The following is a 23,651-nucleotide window of genomic DNA, read 5'->3' on the forward strand; positions in this document are numbered from 1 at the left end:
AGGTAGGACGTCTTTACAGTCATCTGGGCCCCTCTGTTTTCCATCTGAACTCCACATCAGCAAGCCCAAATCCTCACCCATAGGAGAAAGCTGATTGAGAGCCCTGGCAGCCATGAGCACTTTGCCTATCTCTGGCCGTCTCAGTTTCTTCACAGTCCCGCCTCTTGACTCTGACTTAATTCCCTGCATGAGTAACCTTGGTGTTTGTGGTACCAGTTTAGTTTGAGGACCATGATCATAAACCCGCTTGCCTATGTCAGCCTTCCATGGGGAAAGCTGAGGCACACCTGGATCTCTAATCCCTTCATTGACTCTGGGGTGATGACTTGGTTCCTGGTGCTCGTTGCTGGTGCAAACCTGGAGCCCATGTGCAGGCCCTGCTGCCCAGGGATGGGGTGGGGGAGATAGTAACAGGCACCGGGTCCCGGGAATGAAGAGCTCATTCCCCAGAAAAATCGGAAGGACAAGACAGCAACAAGTCGATGTCTGAGATCCTGGTAGTGGAAAGTCTCCCAGTGTGATGAGGTCAAGCTTTAGCTATATGGTTGTGGGCGGGGGGGGGGGGGCGGTCACGGGAGTGACATGAGGAGACAGAGGGCACTGGAGCTGAGAAAACCAAGGAACTGCGAAGCCAGGGCGTCCTCATGCTCTTGGATCCCAGGCTAGGCCAGCCCTAGGTCACCCTGAACTTGCTCCACCTCTAGCTGCTGCTTCCTACCCCCTCTTTCTACCTCTTGGCCTGATTCTCTCTAATACTCCTCCCAACTCTCCAGAAGAGGCTCCTTCTCTCCTCAGTTCACACAAGGGGCTGGATGTTCCTCATCTGCCATTGTTCTTGACCCTCATTCAACATCTCTTTGATTCCCTGGTCATTTACCAGATGCCTGGACATGACTCCACAACCGTCCGGGACTCCAGAGCCGGTTCCCTGGTAGCATCAACTTCAGTGCTGCCGAGCATTGAACCTCAGTCCTCACAGTTCCTGCACCAGCCCTTGCCTTACTCTCCATGCAAGGTGGTGACAGAAAACTCACCTCCCTAATGTCAAATCTGAAATATTCCCTCTTCTTGCTCTTCCACTGCTCTCCTCTCCTGCGTGTGCTGCACCTCCTCTTCATCCTGTTCAGGATGCCCATAACTCCTTCTTCTTCCCCGTATCTTCCATTCCCTTCTGACTTCACTTGGCTGTCAATCTGGATGCCCATAGCTGGCCTTTTCAGCCAGATGTAACCCCAGCTCCATGTTTTCTGTTCCTACTGCAACTTGGCAAGCTTTAGCTATATGGGGGAGTCACTAGTCACTTTTGACTAGTTTCTTTCTGAGTCCCCATCTCATCCCCACAGCAGCCTCTCCATGCCCCCTCCCACTGCACAAGCGTCCAGTCGTTCCCCATCACTCTCTGCAGATGAACTTGCCTTCCTTTCTCCTGAGGAAACTGGGAACATCTGACATGATTTCCTTCTAAATTCCTCTACTTGGCCTTTCACCTGGGTTGTTTCTCTTTATTCTTATTTCTAAAGAGGAAGTATCTGGCCTCTTTTCTAAGATCAGTTTCTCTTGATTCTACTCCTCCTCTAGAATTTACTTTATTCCTCTTTCTTTTGCTTCTTCAGTTTTCCCCTCCAACTACAAATATGCTCATCTCCCCCATCCTTTTAAAAAAAAATTCCTATTGATTCCTTTTGCTGTTATCCTCTCTCTCTTTTTCTAAGTTACCAAACTTTGTGACGAAGAATATTGTCTATATCTGTTTTTCTCTGCCACCTGCTCATTTCCTTACTCAGTTACTCTGATGCCCACCTCCACCATTCTACAGAAGCTGCCTTCTCAAACGTGGCTCTTGTAGCGTTTCACTCCAGCAGAGCTCAAGGGTCAAAGCTTAGATCCCTCCATCTCCATTATATAGTGCTTCCGTGTTGGCCCTCAACACACCTGTGTTTAAGAGGTACCTACCCTACTGGTCTGAGAATACACATGAAATGCAACAGGATCATTATGGGCCCAATTCTAAAGCCTTCAAACTGGCAAATAAGAATGTGAATGTATAGAAACATTATCTACTGTTCACAAGACAGTATTGTGAACAGAGGCATACTGATACATCATAAGAAGACTATATTGTGCTTTCCCATAAGATTCATGGTTTGAACCAAGTTGAGTTGTAGCAAATACCGATGGATGTCCTAAGCATTCCACATTTTCTCCTCCTGCTGTTTATTAGCAAGTTACAGAAGTAGCCAGTCTCACTTTGGCAGAAGTTGGTCCATTAAATAACAGAACAGCTTCTTAACAAAAGCACTCTTAATTTATGCTAAACACTCCTAAATTTTAACTTCATAGATAACAGGAACCACATGTTCTGCAGATCCATTATATTTTCTTTTCTCCAAACATTGTACAATGGAATCGGGATATGGTCAAATGTAGAGACTGGTTAGATTCGATTTCGCCAAAAGAAGCTGAGTGTCTACTCTGTGAAGATATTTGGTCAGACTCTGGAGGGAGAGGATGCAAAGGTAAATTAAGATGAACTCCCCACCCTCAGGGAGCTTACAGTCGAGTAGTAGAAACAGGACAAGTACCTGGAGACCACAACTGAAGAGAGGCAATAATAGTGAGTGCTGTTCAGAGGAGGCAGGGACCACTCCAAAGGAGGGGGGCCCCACTCTAACCCCCAGCAGGAGAAGATGGTCCTCTGCGAATGAAGACTGAGAAAAAGCCAACAGATTTGATGTCTATGAACAAACCATACCTGTTATTTAAGAAAGGCTCCGTTGAGAAAAGGATGCTTTTATCTGAAAAATCAAATCTCTCTGAACATGTATTTTCACAAATGCTAACCTATTAAATTTGTATTTAGAAGATAATAGGTCCTTGTGAGTTTGTCAGAATTGAATTGTGTCATTTGTGTTTTCTGGCGAGTGCCTTTCTTGTGGGCTCCTACCTCATGACACTGTGTCCATTTAGAGGCTTTATGACCACAGAAAGGCTTCTGCAGGGAGTCAGGGGCCCTATGGAGATAAAATGCCTTATGTTTCCCTGCAGGAGGTCTGGCTCTCTCAGGCAAGTGTAATAGCCATTCATGCACTGAGAAGATCTTATCTTGTGTCCTATTGGTTCAGGGTCACTTGCTGGCTCACATTATATTGAAATGTGGACAGAGAGAGGGAGTAATTTGTTAATGTCATGTAGGATGAACTTGGTTAGAAAGGGAAGTGTACCGCTTTATAATAACACAAGTGTTTCCTTACTAATCCCTTGGCAGGTTCGTTATCTGTGCAGCCCCGGGCAATGGTTAGCCTATGGTGAAAGTGAAATTTAACCCTCAGCATGAAATTAATCCTCAAAGACTTAATGCCTGCTCAGTCTAAGACTAATGCATTCTAAGTGATTTTATAATCCCTGACTCTCTCTTTATTGCATAGGTGCTAAATTGTTATCAAGATGTTATAGAGCACGCTAGGAAGTTGATTTTTGTTTACTTGAGAAAACTGGACAAATCTATAAGAACAGGGAGACTGATTTCCCAGTTCAAGGTTGCAGTTGTAAACCTGACATGGTGGGATGGCTGTATTTTAAGCACTAATAGAGTTACCATTTGTTGGTGATCATACTCCGTTTGCTCTATGTTTTCCCTAATATGTACAGGAATAAAGAATTAAAAAAATAAAAATCACTTGACAAGGAGACTTTCGTTCAGCTTATTGACGTTTGACATGGAAAAACTGGGAAACACCGGGAGAATGCCAAATAAGTGTGAATGGTTCCTTGTGGGGTCAGGAAACCTTTAACAAGTGTTTAAGAGTAAAAGGAAGTAAGGCTGTGTCCCTTTTCCTGTTTCACAAGACAGGGCTTTATTCTTAGCCTTTTCGTGTATCTTTCTTTCCAAGGTGTATGTACAGTTAGGGAGAGAGAGGAAGGAAAGATTAGGACTGAGAAGTGGTGGAAGGGAGCCAATATTTACTGAGAAATATACATACCAAGCATTTTACACACATTGTCTTACTTAATCCTCACTGCAAATGGCAAAGTAGGTATCACTTTTTCAGATAAAGAAACAAAGTTTTAAATTCCCTGCTGAGGTTTGTACAGTAGTGGGTAAGTGACATAGTCAGAATTTGAATACAGGTCTGTACAACTCCAAAGCCTTTTCTATTTCCACTGTATCACAGAACCTAAGAAAAGATCAAAGATTTGGAAAATCAATGAAAAGATCAAAGATTTGGAAAATCAATGAAAAGATCAAAGATTTGGAAAATCAATGAAACCTTGCCTGATTGAAATTCAATCTTTTTCCCCCCAAAATGCAAGAGATCCTTGAAATTTACCTAGTTGCAGTGTAGAATATTAATGTTCCTCTGTGCTAATTTGTGTTTTCTTTTAATGCAACATGATGACTTATTTTTACCATATTTATAGGTTGCTCATAGTTCCATATACTGCATTATTACAAATAAAGTTCATACCTTCCATATACTGCATTATTACAAATAAAGTTCATACCTTCACTCCTAACACTTTAAAAGGTGGTTGTGAGATAAATGCCCAAAAGGCTCAAGGGCGTGGGATAAGTGTACCCTAGAATTCACAGAATTCTTTATTCCTAGATATTTCAAAGAAATCGAGGGTCTCCTGAAATTAGGAACTACATCTGACATGCTATTTTAATCCAGGAAATGCACATTTATTAGAAATCTACTGTTGCTTCATTATCTACCTCCACAATTTTAAATGATTTTTACATAGGGAAGGTGGACTTTTAAAAGAATTACAGCTGTCCCTGTGTGTATCCTTACTTTGCCAAACCCTTATCAAATTAGTGTTCCAGATATTGGTTCTCTCGTGCCTGGCCTGTTTTAACATCCTTTTTTGCTGTTGCTTCCTGTCGGTTGACATTGCCTATCACTCTGCTGTGGAAGGAAATTAAATTGGTCTGGCACAATTTTCCCTTCATAGAGCCAAGTTCAGTGGAAGCCAATGCCCTTTCCTGAGTAGACACAAATCAACTCTTTGATTTACTAATTTACTCCCATTTCAGCTTATTGCTTAGGTACTTCTTTCTGACTCTAAATGTACCTTTTTGTAAACTTCTAGAACATTCCTTGTAAGCTTTCAAAGATCATAAGCTTAGTTCTTAGGAAAAAGTTATGAGCCCTTTCCGATGTACCCATACCTCCCTTTAAAACTCTCTGCCAGGCTCTTTTCTGTGCTGGTTTAACTTCCCATTTACCCAGGAAAACACTGTGCTCACTGCCCCAGAACTGTCCTTCCTGGCTTCACAAGTTAACTGCTTCAAATAAGTTTTCTCCATTTAACCCCATATTTTCTCCAATCCATCAACTCAATTTGTATAACCTATCTCCTTTAAGTGTTTATTTATATTCTATGTGTGTGTATAAAATTTATTTTAATAGTGCTGTATATTTACTTTAAATTCCCTTCTCACTGACTCTGATTTTCAAACTTCCTTGCATCTCACCTTTGTGTTCTTATGGCTGGTATAGTTTGCTACACACTTTATAGATGGACTGAAAAATTAACTTTGATGGACTTATATGGAAGTTTTACATTTTAGTGAAATTAGTATTTTTTTCTAATTTTAAGCAAAGCAAAATTATTCAAACTCTGGTAAATGAGTATTTAGTAAAGTTTATAGATTCTGATAAAATGTTCTTTGTTGTTTAATCACACAAAAAGGGTGGCATCTGCTTTGTTTTCTGAAATTTGTTTCATCATTGTAGAGTACCACAAGATGTTCCTTTGAAGTGATGATTTTCTTAAGGGTAGAAACAGTCATTTATAGTATTAAAAAAAAAAACTTAAAAAGGCATAAAGCTGAAAATAGGCAGTAAAAATTTGTTGTAGATAGATTCTTTTGAGTACCCAAGAATGCCTTCCTGTTGGCATTTGTTTATAACTTTGTTTGTTTTTCTAAAATTACTTTCAAACTGTCAGCCTGCAGAAAAGCATGAAAAGTTGTAATAATCACACTTCATATCCGTTAAGTTAATACAGAATATTATGGAAAATTGTTTTAACTCTTGAAAATCCCTCTACAACTATAAAAGTGCAAATGAGATTGTCCCTGCTGTTTCAGCCAGGCCTGTGAGCCTCAAAGCAATAGGATATTTATAAGAAAATTCCAGACATAGCAGTGCTGCCATGATCCATATGACCCAAACTTTCCAGTTTTCGTCTCTTGTCCTGCCTGAGGAAAAACAAAGAGGCATAAAATTTAACTTGGAAGATCTCAAATCATTGTTATGACTCGTAATGAAGATAAGTGCATTATTTTATAGAGTCAGTCGGTTGATTTGGAAGAAAAAAGCACTTTTAATTTTCATTATACTCTGGTGATTTTCAAGTCACTGTCTCTCCATAAATAGCTCAATAGCTCCATAGCTCCAGCTTCTCTCCAGCACTGTCCTGAGAAACTGGCTATTTCTGTTTTTGAGTGAGGGATTTGGTTTTGTTTAAGACTATACTGACAATCCCTTAAATTTAAAAGAGTCTTTTTATCAAACTAGCAAAGACACAGCATGAAAATTACTTGAGCATATCTATGTATTGATCTTTCTCAAATTTTATACTTGGAAAAGACTACACTGGTATCTTTAGCTGGGACTCAAATAGCTTGAAGGAAAAGTACATTGTGTATTTAAGAGTCTTTTCAATGTTTCTAATTTGGTTTGGAATTTAATTCAGCAGATTCCAGTTTGGATTTCTCAGAAAACATTTTTGCCAGCCTTATGGGCACCGTGGCTTCATTCTAAGGGTTGATGCATCTCATGAAAGGTTGTTCGAGAAATACCAAAGAGGCATCTTTAATCAGTTCAAAACTGGCATAATAAAATTATCTTGTGGTGGAAACTCATTTTACTTTAAACCTAGATAAACAACTGAAGTAAGGAGGGGCTATATACAACAAGTAATACTAAGCTTATAAGAGGAGAGTTGAATTTAAAATTCAGGATTTTTTCCTAATTTTATACCTACTGTGTGTACTAGAGATGTTCCCCCACGAACTCTGATGCTGCTACATATATTTGGGTGCCGCTGTGCGCAAAAGATAAACTCGCATTTTAGCCTTAAATCTTAGCTTTTCAGCCAAAGCTTTCTAATAGAAATATAATGTGAGCCATACATATAATTCAAAATTTGCTATTAACCACATTTTAAAAAGTAAAAAGTACATTCTTACTACAGTATATCTTATGGGATCCAATGGTTAAAGTGTAGTCCTAGCAAATGATGAAGTTATGATTAATGGGAAAATATTTAATACTTCTTGAGCTCTTAAATTTGAATCTAAATTAATTAAAATAAAATAAACTCATTTCCTGAGCTGCACTAGCCACATTTCAGCTGCTCAGTAGCTACATGTGACTAGTGACTACCATATTGGACAATGCAGTTTTAAGCCAAAATTCTAGTGCTATTTTAATGGTCTTTTTGTATGTAGTTACTGTTTAGAAGAAACATGATAAAACAAAGATAACCTGCTTTCTATAGATCCACTAGAAATCAGCGTAAATAAAATTCTTTTGTGCTGGACTGACTTCTAAGCACACTTATTTCCCATTATTTTAGTTATACACGGCACGTGTGTACTGGGAGGTTTGTGGGGATGGAGGGATAGAAATTGTGGCCATGTTAGCAATCCATGACTTTTAAAATCAGATAACCATCTCCCACTTCGAAACCCATCATGAAATTCTGGTAAATCTAAGCTTTCACTTACATCCCAAGTCATGAAATTGATGACGTAGGATACTGAGGAGGGAATGGTGTGGGTTTTCATATGTATGGTGAGGGGCAGTGGTAATATTCCTTAAGAATATATTAACTTGGAAAAATAACTATCTTGCAATATTAACCTTTTCTCGCCTTATATAAGACATGCTACTTTAAAACTAAGTAGAGTGAAAATACATATTTTCTCCCATTTTGTCTTCTCCCAGAGGAGGAATGTGAGTGCTTTCTAGTTCCCTATGTCCTGAAATAAGAAAAAGGATACAACTGTTATCACCAAAGTCTTACTAGTATCCTAGGATAAAATATTTAGAGAAAAATAAGCCCTTAAAAGGGAATGTATGGATTCTGTGCCTGGATATTCACACAATTTTCATAATGCCTCAGGTTACATACTTTACTGAAACTACCTGTCCCCCCGCCCCACATGTGAGGCACTTTTCACAGTGAATGGAAGCGATGAGACGTTTGGTTTAATAATATTAATAATTTCCCATTCGATTTGGTGCTTGTGTAGCATCTTTTGCTGGGAACTAATGGGAGTAAAAGAATGTGAATGATACCAGAAGAATGTGAAAGCGAAAATTGTGATTCGTTCCTCGGATGCAAATTCTGTATGACATATTCATAGCATATCCAGGTTGTTAACAAAGATTTTTTTTTTTTTGCCCTAAGAAATAACATGGCAATGCATGATTCTGTGGTGATTTCTACTTGTTTCTCCCTTTTAGTTTTTACGAACATTTGCATTTTTAAATGTGAAGACTTAGATTCTAAATTGTGTACTAGGAATATGCACTGTTCACAGTGCACTATCCTATGAAAAGCAATAATGTGTCCTCTCAGCAGTGAAGCAATCCACAGGGGGGAAAAATGCAACAATATGTGATGGTAATCGTATAGCTGAAGAGGAGTGAAAAGAAAGGAAGCTGTTACTGGAAGAATTTGGTAGACATGTTTTGAGGTACCTGCAAGTTCCTGCTCGGCAAGTTGCCATCACTCAAGGGCTTTGCTGAAAGGGTTGGCTTTCCGTCCATGTTTGCACAATAACTCCATTCCCTGGACGTGGCTAAGTGAGCCAGGGGTAGATAGCTGACTCCCTAGAGAATTTCAATTGTGATGTGATTTTGCAGTGAGAAAACCAACAGGAGACAGAAAGCACTCTCAAATTAGGATAATTTGAAGAGGGTTTATAAATGGATTCACTATAAGAGTATGGGCAGGGTGTAAGGAAATTACAAGGAAGAACTCAGGATCCTGGGGCTACCAGCAAAAGGAAGTAAAGCTGCTCCTATGCCTAAGCTCAAAGGTGTGTGTGAAGGGCAAGGTTAGCAAAACTTGAAAGATGAAAGTCACAAAGAAAGGGCTCCTTGAGAGGAGCAGTGAACTTCTGTTGATAGAGACAAGCCTGAGGAAGCCTCACGGGAAGGAACCAGACAGATAAATATCCCCAATGCATTTTCCTCCCTTCTTCTTGTCACCTCATGGCTTCTCATTGACCAAATCCAACTGGAAGGCAGAGAACATAGCAGTCTTTTGATGTAATCAGTTCAGATCGCCTCTCGGGGCAGCAAACAGGGTGGAGAAGAGTAGAGAGTGGATCTGCAGGAGCAAATGAAAGGTATTTGGCACATGTAGTGGCAGAAAGGAATAAGTGGTGAGCACTGGTTTTGTGTCATATTACACCAGGGCTGGGGTTGCCCTGTCAAGGTCAGTGCTATGGAGGAGCAGGAAGCATGAACTGGTGTACAGAGAGGACATGGAGAGAGACAGAGACACAGTACAGTGTTGAGCCTTGGTCAGTTAAGGCAAATCTAGCTGCAGTAACAGGTAAACCCCTAAATTTCAGTGGTTTACCCCCAATCAAATATACTCATATAATAGTACAATGTGAGTATTACCAGGTGGTAGGAGGTTCTCCTCAGTGTGTGATTTAGTGATCCGGGCTCCTTCCATCTAGTGGCTCTGCACCCGCTAGAGCTTTGGAGTCCTCTGCTTTCTCCTTGCAGGTGATACAGATTTGATGTAAGATGTAGCTAGTCTCTGCTATAAAGGTATCTTGCAAAGTACCTCTCGCAGGAGCAACAAGAGAGAGAATGGAGGAGCCCCACTCACTTCTTTAAAACCTCAGACTGATATACACTACCAAATGTAAAATAGATGGCTGGTGGGAAGCAGCCGCATCGCACAGGGAGATCAGCTCTGTGCTTTGTGACCACCTAGAGGGAGGGTGGGAGGGAGATGCAAGAGGGAGGGGATATGGGGATATATGTATACTTATAGCTGATTCACTTTGTTATGCAGCAGAAACTAACACACCATTGTAAAGCAATTATACTCCAATAAAGATGTATAAAAAACAAACAAAAACAAAGCAAAGAAAAACAACCTTAGTCTGGAAGTAACATACATTACTTTGCTTAGATTCCATGGAAAAGAACTAGTCACATGACCTACACCTGGACAGGGGGCTGGGGATGCACTTACTATCTGGCTGTGTAGGTATCTCCCAGCATCAACTTTACACAAGGAATCACTCCCGCACCAGTCCCTGGTTGATTCCCATGTCCCAGTCCCAGTTCCCGGGAGACCAGGAGACCTCATTACACCTACTTGTCACACATGGTCTCTGTAATAACCCCCCTCCGATATGACACATGTCACTTGGCAGTGCTAACAACCAAAGCCCTCGGTGAAGCCAACATAAAAAAAGGCATCTGTTTATGCCTTCAAATTTCTAGAATGTTTAAACTTGGGATTTTAAAGAAAATTTTGTTTATCTTATTTATATATAAAAGTGTGGTATCTTGAATTGTGTACTTGTTTATCTGTATACATAAAACTTTCAGAAATTGTACAGCTTTTTAATTCTCATGATAGCTGAAACTCAACCTGACACAAGTAATATTAATATATACATATATATATATATATATTTGAACCAATCTTCATTGCAGAAAGTTCTCTTGGCATCATATATTTAAAGTTGTGAATTTACTCACTTCATCATTGAAAATACTCATTTCTCTCCTTCCTTTATTTCAAAAGTTGTCTATGTTCAAGGGAATGAAAAAAACAGGGAATACCTTCCAACTCTTCTATAAATTATATCAAGATTTCTTTTAATAGACATTTCAAAGTATGGAATTGCAGCTGTCCTGCGATTTCTGCCAGAATTTGACCTAACACACATGAGTAAGAGTTCCAAAAGTATTTGTACTGGGAAGTAGAGTGTTTTACAGTGGTTCTTCCCTTTCTTTCTTTCTTTCTTTCCTCCCCCCTTCCCTCCCTCCCTGCCTCCCTTCCTTCCTTTCTTTGTTTCCTCCTCCAAAAGGGCTAGTGTAGTACCACCAGAGCCAACAGAAAGCCACAGTGATTTGGCCAGATTTCTGAAAATATATACATTTTTCAAAAGAAATTTTCATATTTTCTCAAAGTTTTCAAACTAAACATGCATCTATGAGAATCTAAATAACAGACACTTATCACTAGTCCATAATGCAGAAGTGGAAATCAAACACAAAAAAACAAGAAGGGCATTTTATTTCAAGAAACAAACAGAAACTAAATCCACAAAATAAATAGGGGAACAGAATGAAGAAGGGATCATTATGGCTGGGGTCAGCTGTGCTATGTGTCCTCATCATCCTCATCATGTTATATTAGTTCTTGTTTGGCTTCCAGGAGCAATAGGACTCCTTATTAAGCCCTCAAAGTGAAGGAATCCCAGAGAGATAGGCACATGGCAGCAGGGCCTGGTGGGAGGTCATCCTCCCACCAGGAGGAGAGACTGTACCTGCCTGAGGTGCTCTACCTCACCGTGACCACGGTACCAGGGGAGAGAATACCAAAGGACATTGGAGGCTACCTGCCCCTTCCTCCTCTCAGGACGACCCATTTTCAAGGAAAGTTCAAACTCAGCCAGAGGCCACTTATCTCAGAAGCTCAGCTCTAGCGCAGAGCTGAGAAACAAAACACATGCAGAAATGGTCTCTGGACAGCCAAATTGCATGGTGTGCAGGGAAGGCTCTGATGTTCATGGACCTGACTCATAGTCTGGCCCCTCCAGTCCCTACTAAGGGTCACGACCAAGCTGGGTTATCTGGTCCTTAGTTCACTGCTGGGTGTTAAGTGATGAATTAAAGGTCATGGGAGGAACGCAGGAGAGAAAAATGGGAGAAGGAGAGAAAAGCAGGGAGAGTGCTTAGGGGCAGACACGCTGATGGGCAAGAAATGATAGCTCATTGCCTAGCAAGAAAAGATCGAACAAAACCATGTTGGGAAAACCAAGAACTAGAAAAGCACTATGGGGACATTAGGGCGGGGACTGGCCTGCCCATGCCTTGCAAGGCCTAATGAGATCACTGTGTAACAGCACAGGAGGGTAGTTCCTAGTCAAAGGGTCCCCACCAACCCCAGGCACTTCAAAAATGCTGTGTCGCATTCCCTGTGTACTGTTCAAGGAAGCAAGCAAGAATACCACAAATTTGGGAAGACTTGCCTGTCATTAATGTTTTAATGCTACATGTCTGTCTCCTATTAGAATGCAAACTTCTGTAAGAGGGTCAGTGTCTAAGTTAAGCAGTCTCACACCCAAGTACCCCATACAGAGTAGGCATTCCATAAATGCTAGTTAGCTTGAATTCTCTGTGAATTTCACCATTTCAGAACACTTTAGCTCTTTTATACTCAATGTTAACATATTACTTGTGAAGGGAGGGACTAAAACTCCAAATGTTTAAGTCTAATCTTCACGCTTAGAATTCATGATGATTAAATGAATGAGAGTGATTGGAGTTTCATTGGAGTCTACCAGAACTCACCGTAGCAGAAATTTGAAGGAGGGTTTTTTTTTTTTGCGGTACGCGGACCTCTCACTGTTGTGGCCTCTTCCGTTGCGGAGCACAGGCTCCGGACGCGCTGGCTCAGCGGCCATGGCTCATGGGCCGAGCCGCTCTGCGGCATGTGGGATCTTCCTGGACTGGGGCACGAACCCTTGTCCCCTGCATCGGCAAGCGGACCCTCAACCACTGCACCACCAGGGAAGCCCTGAAGGAGGGGTTTTAAACTCATGTATTTACTATAGGTTTCTCGCTTGGGTGTCATTTTATATGAATGTCATGTTTAGTCTTTAAGATTTTTGGAGCCTAGGTTAACCAAGATATCCGATTTTCTGTATCTTAAATTGTAGAACAGAGAGCTATTATTTAAAAAACTAATTGTTTTAAAATGCAAAGGTACATTTATGTGAAAGCTGCTAGTTGGAATTAGATGAGCATTTTATAAAATTAAATGACTTGAACTGTCTTGAAGTGCTTTGTTACCTGCCAAAGTACCCATCTATAATTCAGCCCGAAACACTGTCTTTTATTAAACATTTGGTTAATAAGTGGAGCATAGATTCCTATACAAGTTCTGTGGACAAGTTAGGCCTGCTCCTGGGTGGGAATAATTCACACATCTTTTCTGTTGCCAGTGTTCTAAGTGATTTTAAATTATTTTTAGCATGTTATTTGATGATAATAATGAAACCACACCCTTCCACTGAGGCTGTCTCGAGTGTGGGTTCATGACATTGTCATCATTAAAAGTATTTAGTTGAGAGAGAGCGAGCAAAAGAATTTACAGAGTTATTAGATGGTGGCCTTGACAATATTCCCCAGGCATACAGTAGGCACTTAAAACACTTGAAATATGGAATAACGCAGATGTAGAGAACGGACTTGAGGGCACGGGGTTGGGGGCGGGAGGGAGGGGAAGCTGGGATGAAGTGAGAGAGTAACACTGACATATATACACTACCAAATGTACAATGGATGGCTGGTGGGAAGCTGCTGCATAGCACAGGGTGCTTTGTGACGACCTAAAGGGATGAGATAGGGAGGGTGGGAGCGAGGCTCAAGAGGGAGGGGATACAGGGATATATGTATACATATAGCTGATTCACATTGTTGTACAGCAGAAAGTAACACAACATTGTAAAGCATTTATACTCCAATAAAGATGTGAAAAAAAAAAAACTCTCGGAAAGAAATCCCACAGAATAGATGCTAGGTAAATATAGAAATGTGGTTTTTTGGTCCAGAATGTATCAACCCAACTGTCTACAATGAGAGGGCTGAAAGGAATCACATGATGTCTTTTGCTCTTCAAAAAACATTGCATCTAAATTCTTCTACCAAACATGTCCTGCCCACCTTCCCCATGCAGAGATCTCTCTCCATCCATAGTGTATACCCCGACAGGGAGAGATCAAATTAAATGAACACAATTGTCGTTCATTTGGCGATGTGTAAGTAACATTATTCCCTTGTTAACAAATGAAAAAGCTTGGCTTCAGAATAGTGATTTTACTGGTCCTTCACTGAACTCGACAGACGAATTTCTAGTACAACTGGGAGACTTCAGGGAAACCTACTCCCTCCAGTCTGCTGCCTTTCTAGCTCCAGGCTGCTACTTTTTCTTTTTTAAGTGATTTTAACCCTACAAATAGAAGGAACTGTTAAACTAAGGGGTACCCTGAGATGAGATGAAAAATGTAAAAATGCAATCTAAGTTAAAAGTGATTTACAAATCAGCAGGATTATTACCATTTTGGGGTCATTTTCAGGTCCTGTCCACCTATGAAATGCTTTTGAAAACTGTGTTCTCATTTCGATCCAATAACTCACCCAAATCTTGGTAACATATGAGGTCAATCTTAGAATAAAAAAAAAACTTCCCTTGAAATTTTCCTCAACTCTGATAAGCATAAGCATGTTTACTTCCTTAATAGCCAAGTTTATTATCTCCATTCTTCAAATTTCTTTCTAGAATAAGCTTATGAATACAAAGAAACCACCCACTTCTTTCATCTTTCTTTCTTTGACATTATTGAAAAGCGTCCTTTCTTATCAGTACTAAATAAACTATAAAATAGGCACATTTGATCAGTTAAAATAAGATGGATTGTGTGTATTAGGTCTCCAGAGACTCTGTCTTGCCTGACATTCCCCCTCACTGGGACCCAGGCTTATGGTCTCTGGTGCATAATTAATTTTTGTCAAGTGGCTCAGTTCCCAGGGCAAGTAAGATTCGGGTAGATTTGACTGCTTTTGAATCCCCTGTTCTGGAAATCTTTTATGGAGACAAGAAACCAAGAATCTGAGTCTCATCCAGAGCAATGAGCAGAGGTTCAACAGGTAAGAATGATGCCATATGGTCCTCTGCCATGAGATAGTAGGTGCTATTGGTGAACGTTAGGGAAAGTTGTGAACCCAAGTTGGTGGGGACAGGAAAGGGAGAATCAGAGAGAGAAAGAACATAGCTAACTTTTTTTTAGGGGGGTTAAATTTTGAAAAACTGACGTTATTTTGGGAATATGGGAAAACTATGATACTTGTCATGACTCTGGTTTTTTTGTTTTTTGTTTTTTTTTCCTTTTTGCGGTACGCGGGCCTCTCACTGTTGTGGCCTCTTCCGCTGCGGAGCACAGGCTCCGGACGCGCAGGCTCCGGACGCGCAGGCTCCGGACGCGCAGGCTCAGCGGCCATGGCTCACGGGCCCAGCCGCTCCGCGGCATGTGGGATCTTCCCGGACCAGGGCACGAACCCGCGTCGCCTGCATCGGTAGGCGGACTCTCAACCACTGCGCCACCAGGGGAGCCCGACTGTGGTTATTTTAATATTTGATTGCTGAAGTTGATTTAGCCCTCTCTATTTTCATCACCTTGGTAATGGGTTTTATTTCCAATCTGTGATCCATCCTTCCCTCATTTCCCAAGTATGAGTTGGATTCATGCTAATCAACCAGTCTAATGGCCAGCCTAGGTTAATGTACTTGGGAAAATGTAGATGGATGTATCGGGGTGTGAGGTCATTTGTTGGCATTAAATGTGAATTTTAATTAAATGTAGGCACATATACACACATATGTATTTTCAAAGAGTGGCAGCACTATAATCTGATATTAAGCTTAGTTTTATAACGTGATTGGTATTTTACAAAGCAAAGTGACTGAAAGACATGCTAGTCAAGCTTTTGTTTAATTGAGACCAGTTTATGCTTGGAACATTTTAATCGTACAGCTCTGTCAATTAACCTGTTTTATTGCTTGTGGTTTAACATTATTAGATTTAGGTTGTTATATCTACTGATCATTTGTCTCTGACTTGTTAACTAGCATATCGTCATTAAAATAAATTGTAGAATTATATTGTCAGTGTACTTAGTTATTATCCCTTAAGTAATATAAACAACTGGAAGAACTTGTGCCAGATGGTAGCATAAACTCTCTTATCATGATTCATTTTACAATGTCAAATTTTACCCAGGTTCTAAATTCTAGGAATACTATATGTCTTATAATTGTGTTAAGATGTACAAAACTAGATCTATTTCATCACACTATTCTGGACAAGTAGGTAAATGTTTATTGTAACAAAATTTGTGGTTAGCAAAATGATGAACCATTTACAGGATATTTAAGTGTACTGTTAAAGTGTGAACTGTAAAATGTACAGTCACAGACTATCAGGTTTTAAATCTTCTTGGCTTGTGAAATGAGACTGCAATTAGATGTGTCTAGGATCACAGGAAATTACCAAAAGTATAATCAGGCTATCTGGGTTGATCTGATAGTTCAGAGAGATAATATTTTTGAGGCTCTGTTCAAAAATGTGTTCGAAATTACACGGCACAGAAGATTTCCCTTGCTTTTGTGGCCTTGCCAAGATGTTATTACCTTATCTGCAGTAATTATCTTGGCTGACTGAGCACTCCAGGTTACATATTTCTTCAAATTATAAACTGTTCTATAATAACATAGAGAAATTTATTGGTCTTCTTTACAACATCATAAACACTAAGCCAAAGCATAGCCCAGCCCACCTACTCCTAGTAAAGACATTCAGACTTTTAAACAGACAAAGGGCCTCTTTTCTTAATTTTTACCAGGTAAAGTTACCTATTTCTTTTATAAAGAGATTCTCTCCTAGGGAAATGACTGAGCAACAATCAGGAAAAGTATATTTCTTTTCCATGAATTTTCAGAATAATTTGATGAGTAGCCAAATATGTGAGTACAGCTTCTGAACTTCAGTCAGTGATCACTGCTGAGGCAGAGCCAAACTCATGACCCTTGTGGATTTGTTAACATTATTTTAGGGTGTTAATTGATGCCAGGCCTAGACTGTGAACCCAACAAGCAAAGGCAATGCTTAAATTGCAGATAAACTAAATTCCTAGAATCTCTATTTAATACTTGTGTTCTGCCTTATTTTATAATTAATTACTAACATTTCCCTGCCCCCCACCTGTTCGTTCCATTCGTGGTCTGTTCATTGTTGGGTCTCCAGAACTCTTAACCTTGCCCCTTGTGCAGATGGGTATCTCAGGAAATGTTGAGACAGAAATCTGCATCTAGAACTGTAAACCACACCCTTCCAACATGATTAAAGGACTCTTGTGCTTATCATGGCTAAGGCAACGTTATATGGATTTTTGTTATGTTTAATCTGGAGTAAAACAAAATACCCATAGCTTAAGATTTTTTTTTTTTAATTACCACTCACAATCACCAGGGACTTAAAATTAGAACAGGAAAGCTATGGATATAGAGAAATGTTAGGAGAAAACCTTTCTCCCCAGCACTTGCTGAAGAAAACTGATAGAATCATCTCCCAAATCAGCAGTGTCAACTCCCCACCATCCGATGCTCTTTCTACAAGGATGACAAATGCAAAGCCTCCTTCCCCCTTCAGTTCAGTGGTTAGCCTTTTATGGGAAGGGGGTATTTCTTCTCTTGGGGCAGCCTCAGTATAAGGTGATTTTTCAGAGTACAAGAAACAAATATACATGATGGGAATTTTTCTAAAGATGTGCTTTCTAGGGCCTTTTTCCAAAGTTCGTAACATAGGCGTGTACCCCTAAATTTCAAAGGCTCAAACGTGTCTTTGCATGTTCAGTGACTTTGCCCATGCGCAACGAACCAGTAAGCATGCAAAAATACTCTAGGAGCAACATCTTATTTCAGTAAGATAGGCTAATTACAGTGAATTAAAATCTTTATTTAATCTTCCTACAGTTATCCTTTTAATGTGTTCTGTAATTGCAAACCTTTAGTCTGTTAATCTCTGATTCACTGGTGGGTTTCTTAAGTGTTTATTAAGGCGCACATGTAACATTCTGGTAATTACTAATAATCTTTGTTCATATCACATTTACAAAGATCTCTGCAGGGAGTTTCATTAGGCTCATCACCACTTATTGTCAGTGTACAATTTTTATTAACAGTCTCCCACCCTTATAAAATATGGAATTTGGAGCTTTACAAAACACAATGAAATGTCTCTTCGAGAGAAGAGACATTTGTTATGGCTAACAAGCTCAAATATTAAGTCAGTGTGTCACCGTCCCTTCAAAATCAAAGTGTCCTCTAATGTCTGTGGTGCCATTTTACCACTGAGGAGAAAGGCAAAGAGGAGTTAAATTACAGTTCTCACCAGTTTACACTATTCATCGGTGACAGCACTGGAGCTGAAACTGGTGGCTCCTAGTCAATGTCTCAGTTTCCCAAGTGCCTCACCTCCTTTGACACAAAGGTGTAATTTTTATGTAGCAGTGCATTATGGTAGCATAAAATTCCACTCAGGAAAAAAACAACCACTGAGGGCTATCTCTGGTGGTAAAGGTACCCCTGCATCCCCACCCTAAACAAAACCAGACCTTCGCGCCACCTCCTTGAGAGCTGAAATCCCTTTAACAAGGGACAAGTTCTGGAAGACGGCATATCAAATTAAAAGCCACGATAAGGATAAATGATTGGTGTGAATGCTTTTCTGAGAGCAGGGTTGAATAGGGGAAGGTAAGAGAGAGCATGAGAATACTCTTGGACTGGAAAATGATCTGGAGGTGATGCTAGAAATAAAACCCACCTATCTCACTGCTTTGCTTAGGATTGGTGGCAATGCCAAAGGGATGGGTTAGGATGGCTTTTGCCCCCATTCCCAAATCTCCATCAGTTCCCAACCCTAAAGTACCGCAAATAATCATATGATCTAACTAAAAAGCAGAGCATGTGCTATGCAAATATAGCTTCAGGACAAATCTTATCACCTACCCCAATCGGACTCTGCAACTCAATTGCTGCCCTTCATGTAAATATATAGATTACATATACATATACATGTATATATACATATATATATATATGTGCATGTGTGTGTGTGTGTGTGTGTGTGTGTGTGCACGCGCCCTAAAGCCTCCACTTCCCAGTATAGACTCCATCAGCCAACAGTAGATGAAGATGATAGATGTAAAGTTTACTTTGGAAAATAAAGGCATTGCATAAATGTGAGATTTAGGAATTTTCAAACAACCTCATTCTACAGCTTTTAAGGCAGTAATAAAGTCATTGTATTTCTCAACACGTATCATTCTTATGATATCTTAGGAAGTGCTCAGACAAGCTGAATGCCTAAAGTGACATTTCTAACAGTGCTAAGAGTCAACAACAGACTTTGGTATCACTGACTAAGCACACAATCAAGTCGGAGGAAATAGTGCAGTAATGGTTCTTGACCAGTTTAAAGAAAAATATTTCAGTGAGTGAGAACATTCTTTTGCTTCTAAAAATATGCTTGTACATTTGCTCATGAACATTGAGCAGCTCTTCCTTGCCCTGTCGTAACCGCAATAACTTGCTTCATATTTATGGTGTGGTGGATGGTAGGGCTGTTCCCTCCCAGTTTTGAGAGTGTGTAGCACCAGGCTCCCTGGCTCCATGGCAGATGGGACCACTGGCTGCTGGGCAATGGAGCGTAGGGTTTGAGCCGCACTCCTTTGCCTGTGTTTCTTTCTGACCTGATATTAGGCACTGAATATTTCTTAAGTATTACTCCATTGTCCAATTTGCCCATTTGGCAGCAAGTTTTCATTCTAATAAAAGAAGTTCCTCAGATGGAGATTCCAGATGTGGCCAAACTGCTTTTATTAGGACAATGGGAAAGTCCAATCTTTTCTTCTAGATATCTTGATTGTATTTAGAGTAGTGTGGCTTTGCCTTTGTAATTTTACAAAGAGTTCTATTACGTAACTGGGAAATTGTCTCCTCGAGCATAGAGAGAATTTGTTAGCACAGAACGCAGCTTGGAAAATGCTGATGTAAAGCCTCAATTCGAGAGAAACCTTTTAAGTTGCTGAAATGTAAGAGACGAAGAAGGAAATTGCTGTTTTACATGATTGACCAAAATGCACTGTAATTATATCAACTTGAAACAGATTCCTTAGAAGAACTGATAACTCTGTGATCAGAATAAGTCATGTGTAGTGGAACTAAATACAGCATGGACTTTCTCTGCAGAGTGCAGACACGCCGTAAGTGAGATGTGCAGTAGAAGTGACAGCTGTACTTGCCTTTGCCTGTTTAATGGGACCTCTAGCTACTTTAGGATAGTAAGGAATGGTGGGAGGCTTTACAGAGGAATTAGTATGTACCATGCCTGACCATCCTTTTGCATTGCTCTGCAACACGGCTTGTGGACTCTCCTCGTGTGATGCTATTTGATGTTGCCGCTCCTGTTTGTAATGAACACAGCATCACTCATCAGACAGTCAGCTTCTAAATGGAACACTCCTCTAAGATTCCGCTGACTGTCCTTGCTGCCTGTTTTAAAGTGGAAGGGTAAGGTTTAATCACAGATATTTAGCCCAAATATATCCTTCCCGTTTTCCCTCTTCCCTCTAATGTCACTGCATAATATTGATACTATTTTCTGTCAGCCATAGATAAGATCATCTCCAGTAAAAGTAATACTAGTGTTTATTCAGTGCCAGTAAAACTAATTGTCTGACATTGATACTCTGAAATACTATTCCTAAACATTATTCCTTGCATATGGTAATCATCTATTTGTACATCTCCTTCACATAACTATAAACTTCTAAAGGGCAGGATTATTTCTTATTTCTTCATAATGCCCCAAATAGTGGAGTACCTAATACATAGTAAGTATTCAAGAACTCATTAACTGAGAATAGTGGATTGGAAATATTATCATCTGTTGGATTCTGAAAAAAGAAAGAAATTGCAACTAATGAGTGAAGTGCCTAGACTTCCAATAGCCAAGTTAGATAACTAGTTAATTAAGAAGTAATTGTACTCCGTATTCATTTTTGTGTAAGCTGACAGAGGACCCACCTTGGTATTACTGGTACATGCAGACATCATAGACAAAGCTGATGTCTCTAACCCCATCAATAAAAGAGGAGCTAAGGTCAATTTTCTTGCCATTAGGATTCACTTGCTTTGGTCCCTCTGGTGACTCACAGTTCCTTCTAGGACCGGGTCACATGACTGTGAGATGGCCACAGAGTTATCTGAAATGCTCCGCTGAGGAGCAGGAAAAGGCCAAACGCTCTATATTGGTCATTGACTTTATCTCATAAACACCCTCCTCTAACCCGCTCAGGTCTCCATCCACCCTGAGCAGCTGAATGCCACCAGCAGGATGCTGTAACATCCATCCTGAACGAAACACTGGAGGTTGTCATGGTGGGAGATCTTTTCTTTCACTTCTATTAAAAGGACATCTTTCCCTCTCTCAATTCCCCACCTGAAATGCTTCCTCCTGGCTTACTCTTTTTGCCTCTCTGAATCCTATAGGACCAGCTTAAATCCCTTCTCCCTCCTGAGATCCTTCCTGATCCTCTGCAGAAAGCAGTAATTGCTCCCTCTGATGAACACCTGGGCAACTTGTGCTGATGCTACTTGACATTTTGGATATTTTCCCTTTTATTGTAAAAATTTTTTTCTCATTTATTTATTGGGTTTCTTGAGAGTGGGGATAATGCCCTGGGTTTTCGTAAAACCTATAGCATCTTATTTCATATGGCAAATATTTAAAAAATACTTGGTAATTTGGGAGAAAAGTATCCAGAAAGGAATTTGACAGGGGGAAATGCACTTAATGAAAATTATTACAGATATTATGAGAAAAATCTATAAGCATGTAATGTTTTTATAATATATAAAACTATTTTAAGTTATTCTCTTGAAAGTTAGACATAAGAAATTTTTCATACCCAACAATGAACGTAGGTTACAAATATACAAATGCAAAGATGGAGATTCTTTTCTGAATTAGGATCAAAGTCGTATTTTGGAAATCGCTCTCTATGTTCCAAGATTATTTGTTGTATAAACTTACCTGTAGTTATTCCATTGTACTGTTTTGTGTTTAGCATTAGTTAATTCATTTGTATCCCAAGTCCCAGATTATCTCATCTACATACAGTAGTCCAGAAATACCAAACGTGGTCCACCTACCTGACCATCAAATCATGTTCTCGATTCTAGACAGAACCGCTTACTGAGTCTTCTAGGCCAGTGGTTATACACACACCAAATGCACCTCTGGATCCAGAACAGTTTAAATGAGTTAGTCGTAATGCTTCATGATCTTCTGATAAGCTCCATGCAATTTAAATTTTAGGGATACAGTTCTTGCCTAGAAACTAACCTCCTAAAAATGATCATACTAATAGAGATGTAAGTTTGACAAGCAAAAACATTACGAATATTTATGACATTTTAAACTTTGGCAATAGTAAGTCTAGGGCAGTGGAATATTACTTGCTGGGTTGATGAGGATCAAGAGAGGATCATGTTGAATGTATCATTTAAAAAACCCATTGATTTAAAGAAAAAAACAATCACCCAGCAAGCACACCTCTTTTATTACATTTGTTTCCTCCATTCATATTCTGGCATCATTATCTTCACCCAGACTATCATAATTGCCTTCATCATCATTCTGCCCTCCATACTCCCATTCTAATCCACCCAATCAGACAATAAATATTTTATTAGGAATTTGTATATTTCAAGTACTCTACTGGAAGAATCAACTCCTTCATCTCAGGACGGCTACTCTCCGCACAATCACGTTCAGCACCTCTCCACTTCACAAACTCAAATGTAATCCAGCCTCACTTTCCAGTCTTATCGTCTACTTATTCTGTTCATATGCCCAATCACTTCAGTCAAAGCAAAATATTCACACTTCTCTGTGATATATGTGTTAGTTTGCAGCATAATTCCCTGGGGCCTAGAACTATAAAATAAATCATTCTCAGAATTAGAAGTTGTGTTCATGTCATAAATCTAACAATCTGAGAAAAGCATCTTAGAGTAGACAGTATTAGGGGTGTTTCTGAGAATTTCTATTTTAAAAGGCTTGCTAAAACCGTGGAGGGAAGTACAGAAGGAAGAAGGGGCTTAACTTAGAATTGGGACAAGAAGGTTAAACACAAGGAGTAGGCAGCCTAAAGAAAAGCGAAACTGGAGAACTGGGGTGTAGGGAAATGACAATACTTGTCATAAATCTCATTAGAAACAGACCCCAGGGAAAGACACAAAATACGTAAGACCCTCACACCGGGAACTTCCACGTTTTGAAGGCTAGAGTTCTGAGATGCATGATCATACCAAAAACGAAGACGAAAAAAAGAATTTGGCTTTCTAAAATGGGATACATCTTTATTGCGCACAAACTACATGCAGAGCACTGTGCTTCTGTGAAGGTCCAGGTAACCGGAACTACCCCTAGTGACCACTCTGCTCTATCATGAAGTACTGATAATAAATTGTATCACGGTATGACCCGAATTCTTGCTCTAAACGCAGGCTCCTGTCTGCCAGAATGAATTCCAAATTCATAATCAGGATCAAAGTTAGGCCATATTAGCTGCTCTGTATTTTTAAACTTTGTATTAAATTACCATCAAAGAGCACTAATTAAGATAAGAAATAGAGCTACTTATTTGTTTCATATGCATCTTCAGATTTCTGAATTATGCATTAAAACAATCTATGACATCTGTGTGTGCTTTTCGCAAAAGAAAAAAGCATAAATGCCTCAG

General features: G+C 39.8%; 1 protein-coding gene across 1 annotated transcript in view; it reads left to right on the top strand.

Moving 5' to 3' along the window:
- Positions 1 to 23,651, top strand: part of SLC25A21 (solute carrier family 25 member 21) — a 511,705-nt gene that overhangs the window by 334,112 nt on the left and 153,942 nt on the right. The gene's annotated exons all lie outside the window — the stretch shown is intronic.

This window comes from Pseudorca crassidens, chromosome 1, assembly GCF_039906515.1.
Source record: "Pseudorca crassidens isolate mPseCra1 chromosome 1, mPseCra1.hap1, whole genome shotgun sequence".
Lineage (NCBI taxonomy): Eukaryota > Metazoa > Chordata > Mammalia > Artiodactyla > Delphinidae > Pseudorca > Pseudorca crassidens.